Source organism: Castor canadensis, chromosome 4 (genome assembly GCF_047511655.1).
Source record: "Castor canadensis chromosome 4, mCasCan1.hap1v2, whole genome shotgun sequence".
In the NCBI taxonomy this organism is placed as follows: Eukaryota; Metazoa; Chordata; class Mammalia; order Rodentia; family Castoridae; genus Castor; species Castor canadensis.
This window is the reverse complement of record NC_133389.1, coordinates 143,675,871-143,688,583: the sequence shown is the minus strand read 5'-3', so window position 1 is coordinate 143,688,583 and position 12,713 is coordinate 143,675,871.

Below are 12,713 nucleotides of genomic sequence, written 5' to 3'. Positions count from 1 at the left end.
TATATAAGAACAAAATTATGTCATTTGCTGGAAAATGGGTGAAAGTGGAGATTTTCAAGTTGAGTGAAATAAGCCAGATTCAGAAAGACAAATACTGCATTTTCACACTCATACATAAGACCTACACTTCTTTGGGAAGGGAAAGGGGACCAGGATGAGGGGGTAGGAGAGATGGGGGAACATAATAGGAAGGGTGAACATGATCTAAGTATGTCGTATGCATGCACAAAAATGTCACAATAAAACCCATTGTTCTTAGGACTGACAGTGTGGCTCAATGAGTAGAATGTCTGCCTAGCTGGAGCAAGACCTTCAGTACAAACCCCAGCACCTCCAGAAAAAATTTAAAATGGCATTATTTTGTACAATTAATATATACTATATACAATGAACATATACTAACTAAAACTGCCTACTTGTAAAAAAAAGAATTTCATTACTATTTAAAATATTTATTGTTACCATCCTTTTAAATTTATTTTGGAGTTTTATGCAATAATAATATGAGGGGATTTCATTGTGATAATTATATGTAGGAATACAGCATACCTTGAACAAGTTCACCCCTTCATTATATTTCCACTCTCCCCTCCCCCGCTTTCAAATAGTGTTTTGTCAGTTTCTATATATGTGTAATATATATATATATACACTATATATATATAGTGTACTTCCATGCTCCTCACCTCGGTATCTTTTACTTTCTCCCTTTTCCCCTTCTGATCGCCCCCAGACAGCTCCTCATATACATACGCATGCATGTCACCATCTTCATTGTCTCTGTTTCTACTATGAAATTACTATTATTAGGATTTTGGAACTCTTAAATCTAACATTTTATATACACACACACACATATATATATACATATATATATCATCGTTAGTCTTTATTCAGAATTCCTTTGACTATGATTTTATCTTCTAAGCTTGCAGTTGGATTATAATTTGTCCCCTCAATATATTATATTTAAATTATAATGTTTAATTTCTAATGACATTTTCCTTAAAGTGTACCTTTTGCTTTGTAGCAATTTCTTGCTTTCTTTGAATTAAAATGACTTCTCAAATAATAAGAATATTAAAGTTTTAAGTTTTCTGTTCTTTATTGAATTATTCATATCTCCTCCACAGAGTCTTCTGTCAGCTCATCTTGTCTTGTTTCCTGCTAGTAATTGTTGTCAATTTGCAAATTAGTTTTCAATGACAGACTATTTATTCGTATGGAGTGAAGTCGTCTTTTCCTCTGTAGTTCAATAGGGCTCCTTTCTAGCAATGCTATCTCTTGAATGGAAGGGTGATATCCATTTTTACAGGGGAAGGTGGTGCTAAAGATAGAAAGCTGTTGCATAGCCTGGATACCCTTATAATGTCCATGCTAAAGAGTTCTTTAATTTGGGATTAAGGTTGTTTAGAGCATTTCTATGCTAAGAAGCTTCTTCTTCTTCCATTTTCCTCATATCCTTTCTGATATAAAAATACAGAATTACCTCTAGGTATACTCAGATTGCCTTTAAGATCCTACTGGAAGAATTAACAATCAGGTAGATGATATACTTATTTTAGGGGGATAAGCTTGATGTTTTAGAATAGGAATAGGAAATTGTTGATAATGACTACTAAATGCAATCAGAATGTAGGCATGAGCGGGTCCACCTGTCTTCAATGCATTGTTAATGACACTGATGATCTTCTGGTCAATCATTCCTCTGGTGTGTATTTATTAGATATATGTTGATCTCTTTAGAGCAATCTGGGAAAGCCCCAGTTTGTCTTTTAGCTATTGGTTTTGCTTGTTCTGATCTCAGTGCATTTAATCTTGTTTAGTTTCTATGCCAATGGAAATCCTCCAAATATGTGATTTGATAATCACATCCTTTCCCCCCCAAGAATCTTTTATGCAATTTAGTTATAACTTGTGATTGTATAACCTGTGATTATAAGACCCTATAAAGTAGAGTAAGATTGGGGAAGAAGAGACAAAAAAATTTCTCAAACTCTTTCCTTAAACCAGAATTTCACCATGTCTCATTTAAATCAAGGTAAAATATTGTAGTTTTCAATATGTCAACACTATCTAAAATTGTTCTCCTTTTTGAAACTTATATCTCTTGATAAGACCAAAAGATTCAAAGATGTTGACCTTGGTATGTGGAGCATCATAACCAGAAGTCATGCAATCTATGCCATAACTTGAATTAAAGGCCAGGCATACTTTTTATCCATTTCAATATTTATCAAGAAAGAATTAATGATGACTTTATAACTGTTTTATAATTATTTCCAAAGATTAAAGAAACACAGACATGTAGCAATGCCTTCAGTTGCTTGAAGGCATACAATTCACTTATTACAAATTTTAGAGATCATTTGCACCATCTGAGTATATGATCTATGCATTCAATAAGGAAGAACATTTAATTTAGATTCTCAAATTAAAGAAATAAAGTAATGGATGTTAACAGCAAGAAATTTGCATACATATGACAATTACAAACCAAATACATGGAGAATTAATTCCAAACAGATTTTTATGCCTAAAGTCTCAAAGAAAAAGAAAAATAATAATAATTAAGATTCTAGGAATACCATCTTTTGGTTTAAAATAAATTTTCAGCCTACTCCCAGAAACCAATATTACTGGTAGTTTAAAGTACCAGGGCTGGAGGTGGTAGGGAGGTTTTCTAATATTACCAAAAATAATCAGGAAAAATAAATGTGTTTCAAAAGTGTGGTGCATATTCAGACTTGATTGCATGAAATAAATTAACAGTTTAAAATAATAAATAAATAATAATAACTAAATTGTAGATAAATATCTTCTTTGCATATGTCAATGTCATATAAAGATCATTTGGAATATTACTGGTTCCTTTATTTTAATTAAAATGTATTTATTTTCCAAAACTTCCTAATGGTTTCTGTACTTCACAGTTCCAAAAGTCAAAGTTTTATAATATTTCACTTGTTAAAATAAATTTTATTCATAGATTGAATGGGTTTGTCTTAATTTAGACTGCTATAGCAATGTTATAGACTGTTTGACTTAGACAACAGAAATGTGTATTGCTCATAGCCCTGAAGGAACACTGCAAAATGCAAAATTAATGTGTTGATGATTGGATTCTGGCGAGGGCCCTCCTCCTGGTTATTCCCTTAAAAAAGCAGAGTGAAAAAGGAACATGTAAACTATTTCTTTTTTTTTTAATTAGGGTGTTACCATCTTCAGGGTTGTACTTTTATGTTCTATTTACCTCCCAAAGGCCATGTCTTCAACAGCATGACATTGGAGGATTAAAGTTTAATTTGCAGGGAGCACAAACATAATGGGGGTATCTGTAAATAAAGGTAGTCACAAGCAAATGCCAGATTCTTTAAATGTGTCTTTACTCACTCATAGGCACTAAAAAAGCAGTTGAAAAAAATCAATGGAAGAGTAGGAAAGTATTCCCTTCTTTATTTATAAGACACTCAATATAAAATTCTTAAGTAACCTTTAAAATTGTTTTCAATCCAACAGTAAGTTTTCTCTCGTTATTTAGCCAGGTGCAGGTGGTTCATGCCTGTCATTCCAAGCTTCATGGGAAGCTGAGATGGGAAGGTTCACAGTTCTGACCCAGACTGGGTAGGAGGAGGGATGGGAGACCACCACTTAAGAGTAAAGTGCTGTGTGTGGTGGTTTATGCCTGCAATCTCAGCCACACAGCAGGAAGGCTGCAGCAGGAGGAATTACGGTCCAGGCAGACTTGGCAAAAGTGAGATGGTATCTCAATGATAATCAGATCAATAAGGACAGGATTTGTGACCCCAGGGACACAGAACCTGTCTAGAAAGCACAAAGCCCTGAGTTCAATTCCCAGTACTTTCAAAAAGTTTTTCCAGTTATTTAATCCAACTAAAGTTTTACAAATGTTGATGTTTAAAAATTTTAATATCATCCAAAGTTGACTTGACATTATATTCTGCTTACTATTATCTTTTGCCTTTTCTTTTTCATATCTTGCACATTATTGGCTCCTACTTTAATTTTGCAAATATGTATTGGATACAGCATAGTCCTAGGTTTCTGGAATATACTGTTGTTTGTATTCTACAACTTCAAAAGGTAGTGGAATGTAGTTATGAATGTTACTTGTGTTTATTTAATTTTGAGGAATGGAGACATTTAGCATACCTTTAAAATTGGTGATATATTGCCTAGTCCATAAATGGAAGTTTAGACATCATGCAAATCCATGATAGTTCTTATGAAAGCTGGAATGTAATTTAGGAAAATTGACTCCCAGCTCTGACATCTGTTATTTCAATAACCTTTACTAATGTAAATTATCTGATCTCTATGCTAGTGCTGGTGATCTACTTTTTGTACAAGTCATGTGCCCAGAATATTTGTGTTTGTTGCCTTATTTCTCACTTCCATGTAGTTGGTCAGTTCTGTCTATATAGTTCCTAAGAGAGCATCTGAGTAAACCAGCAAATTAGTAGCATTCCTCTTGATGCATACGTTTGTGACTTCTTCACTTGCATTATGTAATCTTTCCTGGCCTATTAAGCTGAGGTCAGACAGGTGGGATCTCAAAGCAAGGAAATTACTTAGCATCATAATGAGTTGTGAAGATTTCATTATCTCAGCTTGGCTAGGTCCCTGTGAGAAGAGATTGCAGGTCTGAAGAGCCACGCTTGATCTCATGTTTTCCAAGAGTCAAATTTACCTACGTAAATTTGAAATTTACTATTTGAAATTACTATTGAAATACTCACTTCTTATGGATTCCTTAGAATACTCTATTTTCTTTTAGATTAAGTATACATCTTTCTAGTTATAAACCTTCTATGTATAAATTTTTACATGGACTCTCCAAAAATATGTCACCTATCCCTCAGAAAGTACCCACTGTACTAATTAAACATTCAATCATTTTCATTTTTGATATCCTATCAAATTTAAGGCATTTTTGAATTGTTATAAGCAGACTAATAGAAAAGGATACTTACCATCTACATATTCACCCAATGTAGAGATTCCTTTTATCATATTAAAAATACCACGTTAAAATTTTGATGACATTCTCTGAAAAAGTATATATTGTAAATTGTATTGTAACAAAAAGTAATGGTTCAATGATTTTTTTATTTGAATGCCAATAGAATTTGTAACTCATTCTGTTTTGAACTATAAGATAAACTGGTTACTGAAACTTATTTTTGTTTGCATTTATATGAATTCTTTACATAGGAATTCTTTGCTTAAAAATTCTTTGTCCTGTGTCTGAGTACAGATATTGTGAACTATCAATAAAGAAAAACAAGGTTAATGTAAATATTCCATAGCAATCTGAATTAAATAAATCAAGTTAGTGACTAAAAACTGTGTTTAATGGAGTCCCATGAAAACAAAAATATTAGAATGAGAAGTTGTCATATTTGTCATGTAGGAATTATTGTGGCATAAATTAGTAATAAAATAAGATTGAATCACAATAATCATGAAGCTACATTTTACATCCTTGAAATATTTTTAGAGCAAGTTTAAATTTGTTCCTGAAAAGATTACCATACCTCAAACCTCTCAACTTAATCTCTAATTTGTTGCTATTTTAAAAAGTGTGTAGGTCTCTGTCAAAAGTTGATGGTAAATATGTCACAGCAACTGTAAGTGTCAGTGCTCTTTGAATCTAAGGGGATAATTGATTTGTAATGATCTGAAGTCAATTAAGTGTGCATATTTTATGTCTCAGAATAAAAATCAACATATTTTAAAGTGTTTTACTTTGAGTTTAGTCTAAAAATGGGAAAATTATATTGAATGTACCTTCCAGCATTTACATGTAATAATTTTTGAAATTGCCTTGCAATAATCCTGTAGATATAAATAGATAGCTTATCATTCAAATGCTGATGTGTTCTAATTTAACGCCTCTTGCATTTCATTTTCTTTTCAAAGTTTTAGGGCATAGTCTTCTTTGAAACTGTAATTAAATTACTGTTCCCTCACTACATAATTCTGCAAATAGAAAGAATGCAAATAAATGCTCCACTCAACCTTTTCATACACAATCGAGGAAAGGGATGTTATGTGGCAAACCATTGCTTTTTCATTTATCCAACACTTGCTCAACACAATTACATTGCCTGCCTTTATTTATACAAGTTAGGATCCTAATGACAGAAATGCAACTAAACTTACTAAGCAGAAGAAAGATAACTAAAAGTTCCAGGAATGGGTTATACTTTAGGCAAAATCAGATCCAAGAAATATAACAATATTACCAGAATTCTTTGTCTTCAAATTCAAACTTCTTTTCCTCCAAGCAGAACTCTATTTTTATACCAACTCTCTGCTTATGAAAACAAGTAACTTTGAAAGCACCACACTTTATATATACTCAGATTTAGTTTTAATTCCATAGAGAAAAAGTGAACTCACGTTTCCCAGAAGTCACAACACCTCTCTGTGCATTCATCCAATTAGCTTTAATTATATAACCAGTTGCCATAGTTATGCTCCAACTTTTCCCAGCCCGTGTACTCACACTTAACTGTTGTATATCTTCAAAATTAGAGGCTAATCTAACTTGCCAGGAACAGTACAGAGAAAGATGTAATCTGGGTTATGATATTCACAGGAAAACAAATGGATCTAGTCATGTTTGCTCTATGTCACCCATGCACGTTTGTGATAAAACAGAATAAAATCCCAGACCTGAAGAAGATCTGGCCCTGTGATGAAATATCTATAACTCATAAATAAAATAAAACACTTAAGCTACTGGTCATTTAATTTTCTGGCCATGAACAAATTCTGAAACTATCCAACTGGTGAGCCTCTCCTTCACTCTAAACTCTCTCAAAACATTATTTCTCCTGTTTCATAGTCTCTAGAAAAATAAATCCAGTAACATTATTTAAAAATAAAACTCTCCAAATCACTGTAAACTATTTAAAGTAGCAATAAATTTAAGTGCATGATTAATACTAGTGTGTTATAATCTCTCCATAATTTTTTATCAAGTTTAGTCTAGCATCAAGCATTTTCAAGGATCTCCCTTATCCTTCTCTGGTCTAACTGGACAATCTTACAGTTTCTTTTCTAACACTTTTCTTCTGTGGTAATATCCATGTTCTTATAGCTATGTGACTATATCATGCCTTGCACAAGTATACGATTTTGACATGCTGTACCTTTTGCTGAAAATGATTTTGTAATTTATCTCTGAGATTTCAAATACAACTGTACAAAATTCATTAGTTTTTTTCCTTTGTTCAGAATTTCTTAACTGCTCCTTTTGTGCTTATTTCTATTCTAAAACAATTCTAATTCTATTGATTTATACTTTTTTGAAGGATCTCTCAATGTTATTGATGAAAATTTTCAATAATTACTACCCAAGGCAATTTATATTCTTAAACTCCAAATTCTACCTAGAAAAACTACTATTCTGAAAAATCTTTGCCTTTGTAGAACTTCCAGCCATTAAACTATTTTGTTCTATTATTGACATTAACATTTTCCCCAATTCAGTTGTCTGAATATATTTTGGTGTCATAGACACCTGTACTTGAACCCCAATCCATCCTTTATTAGCTATAACTTCTCTGTTTCCTCATTTCTGCCCTGAAAAATTATATTTGATAGTCTACCATATTATTGTAATATTTACGTAAAATACTGTATGTGAAAACAGCATGTAAACAATGGCTACTTGACCAACATTTTTAACTCTTTTTTTTCACCAACTTCACTCTGTTTGAATCAATTTCTTGATAGAAACTTTTTATATTTTCTTCAAGAAACCTCTTCCACATATTTATGGCCATTTGCTCACCTTATAATAGTAAATTTTAACTTTTTAAAAAAATTTTATTAGTTATCTTATAGTTTTTGTTTTATTTTACTTATTTTATTTTATCTTCTAAAACAATTTCAATTCACTTTCCAGGACTGACTGTGCATTCTATGAGTTTTTACTCTTAATGAACAAAAATTTTTAAAAATGGACTAACCTTGGTGTAAATAAATGGTTACACTGATGAGGATACACTATACTATTATTTGAAACTGTGGAGTCCAAACATTGAGCAATATATTTTCAATATATTTTTCATGATTCTTTTTGCATATGTGGTGTAGAAAGTAGGATTCTTTTGAAAGAAGAAAAAGAACACTCTAAGATGATTGTATGATCAGTATGTGTCATATGTCAAACTAAGTGTTTATATAAAAATGCATCAAATTCTGCCATCACATATAATATTACTCCAAATTATAGATAAATAAAATGAAGAATAAAGTGGATAAATAAGATAGAGAAAAATGGTACATTTTGGTACAAGAATATACACCCAGACAGTTAGACTCCAAAATCTTAAGTCTTAAATCACTCAGCTATGTTTCCTAGCAGGAAAAATTATACTGACAAGTATGTTGAAAAAAATACACAAGGTGGAAAAAGATGGTGCTGAGTCTTCCATAGACACACTAAGCTGAGCAGCTAGTCAAACACCAAACTATCTTCACAAGAACTAAGAAGCCAAGTGGGAGAGCACAGTGTCTATTAATGTAACAAAAATAAAAGAAACATTGACTAGGATAGGAAGGAAAAGTTAGTTACTTTACCCATCCCCTATCTTCTAGCAGCTCAGCATCTAGAGAGATGTCTTCCACTATGGAATGAATGGGTGATGGAGTTACTCTAAGTCTCAGACCTGAAACCCAGTATCCAGCTTACCATGATGAAAAGGTTTTATCATATTAGGCAGAACACAATGATCCCCAATGCTATATGAGTATGCACTGAGCAGAGGGAAGAGCAGGATTCAACTGGGAAGCAGGTTAGAAAAGCTAGCAAAGGGCTTTTCCTTGGGCCTCAATGCCAAGGTCATCATGGTGAAACCTGGCACCACATAGAAATCAAGTACCTTTAGATAGGCTAAAACTTCACAGATGTAACCTCTAGGCCTACCCTGACATCAGGCAGAAACTGATAGTCATGTGAGACAGTCTTAAGTTATCAGGCTATACCATTGCGAGACTTGAGTGATCCTGCACTCTCCCCAAGACTCTCCAATATTGTGTATGCCCCTGCAGCTATGAGACTCCAATGAAACCAAGGCTAGCATAAACCTTGATGGACTCAGCATAGCTATTGCTAGGCCAGTACTAACAGACTAACTTCTCTGGACATTGGTGGGACGGATTCAAATTTCAGTCCACATCACCATCAGTTATGAATTGGGTCTTAGTGCACCCCTAAACTGTAGATGTTAACAGCTATGAATTCAGGTTTGATCTAGCTTAGTGTTAGCCTAGGTGGCCAAGGGACTGACTTCACCAACATTACTCCAACTTTGGGCAACATAGTATGGAACAAGACTCCACTTGCTGGGGTAAGACAATAGAGTAAGTACATAACTATATCTCCAGGATAGTGGAACTTAACACTGGGAAGAAACTTACCACTGAGCAGATTCTAATGGTCCTCATCCCTAGACCTGACTATAGATGTAACCTCTGCAACAGAGGGTCACATGACTTCTATTCCAATCAGCGTCTTCTGTGGCTGATTGTACAATGTTGGACCATAGTCTACTCTAACAGAAGGAATTCATGGTAGTGTGTCTTGGTCCTTCCCAGTACTATGATGGTCATGGTGGGCTCTGAGCTCAGGATATGGCTTAGCATAGTAGAATGATGGACACAGACATTGCATAGGATCCTAAAACTGGTCCCTCCCTGGTGATTCTATCCAGAATCTTTCAGAATCCCATAGTGCCTGAACACAAGATGCCTTGTGGACAAGTTATCTGTAGCTACCATGACCCAGTGGAGAATCTTGTTGGGATAGATTCCCTTTTAAGATACTCCTCCTGTTCACAATTAGTAACACTTCAAATGTGGACTCGGGCCAAATCTGGGTTTGGGTCTCCCTCTAGTGGTAAAATAATGACAACACCAAAAGCAAACTCCATGACAATGCTGAAACAGATGAAATGACTATAGGTACAGATAAAATAAGTAGCTTGCTTAGGACATCTGGAAAGATAGGCACTTGCAAAGCGAGATTAGGAAGAGTAAAATAAATGCCTGATCCTTCAATGCTAAATAAGCATGGTTCAAGAAACCATGACCTCACCAAATTGCCAAAATAAGGCACCAGAAATTGACCAGATAGTAATCAGTATGAGTGAACACTCAGATGTAGAGTATAGAACTGCTACTTTAGGGAAATTCAATGAGCATCAAGAAATCACAGAGACATAAGTCAATATTACTACAAAGTAACTTAAAAGGGAGATGGACACAATTACAAAATCAAACAGAAATATTTGAGTGAAAAATATACTAAGTAAAATTAGAAATTCGATAGAAAGCACAAAGAGCAGAATAGATCAAACAGAAGAAAGAATTAGTGAAACCAAGGACAATGAACTCAGGACATAATGACTGTATGAAAACAAACAGTAGTAGGAAAACAAAAAGGAAAAAGAAAGAAGAGGAATTAAGAAGGCATGTAGGAACTTTAGCAACTTTGGAACAGTATTAAAAGAGCAAACATTTTCCAGGATTCAAGAGACATTTGAGAATGCCAAAGCACAGGAATTTTATTCAATAAGATCACAACTGAAAACTTGGAGGAGTTGAATTCAAGTATGATATATTGTAAGAACCTTTATAAATACCACAATGTACCCTCAGCACAGAAGGATACAAATATCCAGGTACAAGAAGATCAAAGGTCATCTGTCAAATTTAACTCAAGTAATTCTACCCTAAGACATATCATCAATCAATTAAAGGGGACAGACAAAGATTCTCAATGCAGGAAGAGATAGAAACATAGCACACAAATGTCTCAATTCAACTGACAGCAGATTTCTCAACAGAAACATTACAGGCCAAGAGATAGTGGTTTTGATTCACAAAGTACTAAAGGAAAAAGAAAACAAAGAATAAAAAAAAAAAAAAACACTGCCAGCCATGAATACTATACCCTACAAAACTATCTACAAAGCATGAAGGTGAAATAAAGATATTCTCAGACAAGCAAAAACTGAATCTATATGCATCAGACTAGCCCTACAAGAAATGCTGAAGGGAGTTTCTCAAAATGAAAGAAATATTGATGGGTAAGAAGAAAACATAGGAAAATACAAAGTTCATGGTAAATCTATACAGACAAGTACACATGATTTAATACTGTGAACAAAGTACATAAATCATTCATATATTTAGTATGAAAGCTAAAGCATTTAAAAAAGAAGTAAAAAAGGTGAATATGTTTGATGGACTCTCTATATGAAAATTAATATAGAATTTTTAAACCTGTTGAAATCCCCATAAGAAGGAAACTAAGATAGAAAGAAGAAAAATAGCATAGATGAGCCAATTCTGTTTATAATACATATATACATAGAAATGTCACAAGACATATCCTTGTATATCTATCTTCAACAAACAAAGATGTCATTTTATTTTCTTTTACAAAATCACAGAACAGGAGGGTAGAACAGGTCCTATCTTCGGACCTGTTGGTACCAGTGGGTTGAGGGAGGATGTGCAGAAAAGGTGTAGGAGTGTGAATATAGTGCAAGTACCTTGTATACATGTATGTAAATGGAAAATGATACCTGTTTAAACTACTCCAGGAATGGGGAGATAGTGCAATAAAGGAAAATGATGGTAGGGGTGAATTCAACTATGATATATTTGATATATTTTAAGAACTTCTGTATATGCCAAAGTGTACCCCCACCCAGCACAACACTAAAAAGAGAAAAAATAAAAATAACAATAATGTTTCTCACATCCTGCACAAGTTTGTCCTATAAACCTAACTGAGGGTGATGGAAGATGTAGGAAAATACAACAGACAGAAGACCAAACATGCATAAAGCTGGGACCAGTAGGCTGGGAGCTTAGATGTAGACACACCAGCCTCCTCCACCTCCAGTAAGTTTATTATATACAGTGGCAAAATGAGGTGGAGGGGCAGTTCTTGGGGGAGGGGCCATGACATTGTAATCATTGGGAAGAGGAGGAACCTGTGACAGCTTCTCTCTGAACATAAACATCTTAGGAAAAACAGCTGTACTGCACCCTGCCCACTTCTGTAGCTGAGGCTGTGCCAACTCAAGCATACAATTCACTGGACATAACTATGCTTGTTCCCTTCTGCAGTTTGGGGCTGTGCCAAATTCAAATCTGCAGCTTATTTGATATACCTGTGCTCATGTAGTCCACTCTCCACAATGGCTACATTAATATGACAAGATATAGAAAATATGATGTAGAATAGGACACAAATATTAAAACCGTGAGGAGGAAGATTGCGCTCTGTGAATAGAGGTTTTGTTTTGTCTTTGTGGTGGTGGATACCAAACCCAGAGCCTCATGCTTGCTAGAAAGCACTCTACCACTGAGTTATACTTCATTCAGAGAGTTTTATTAGTACTTCACTATTTTTTTATTTTTTGCTTTTTTACTTATTTTATGATCATTTAAAATTATTATCATTTCAAGCTAACTTATTGTAATAAAAAGATATTTTCTGTAAACCCCATAGTAATCGTTAAGCAAAACTTCATAGTAGAGAAAAAAGTAATAAGACAATAGTCAAAATACATTACCAGAATGTCAGTTAAGTGCCATGAAAGACTGTAGGAGAGTGATAAAGAAATAAAGCCAAAGAATAAAAATAGAAAACAAGTTACAAA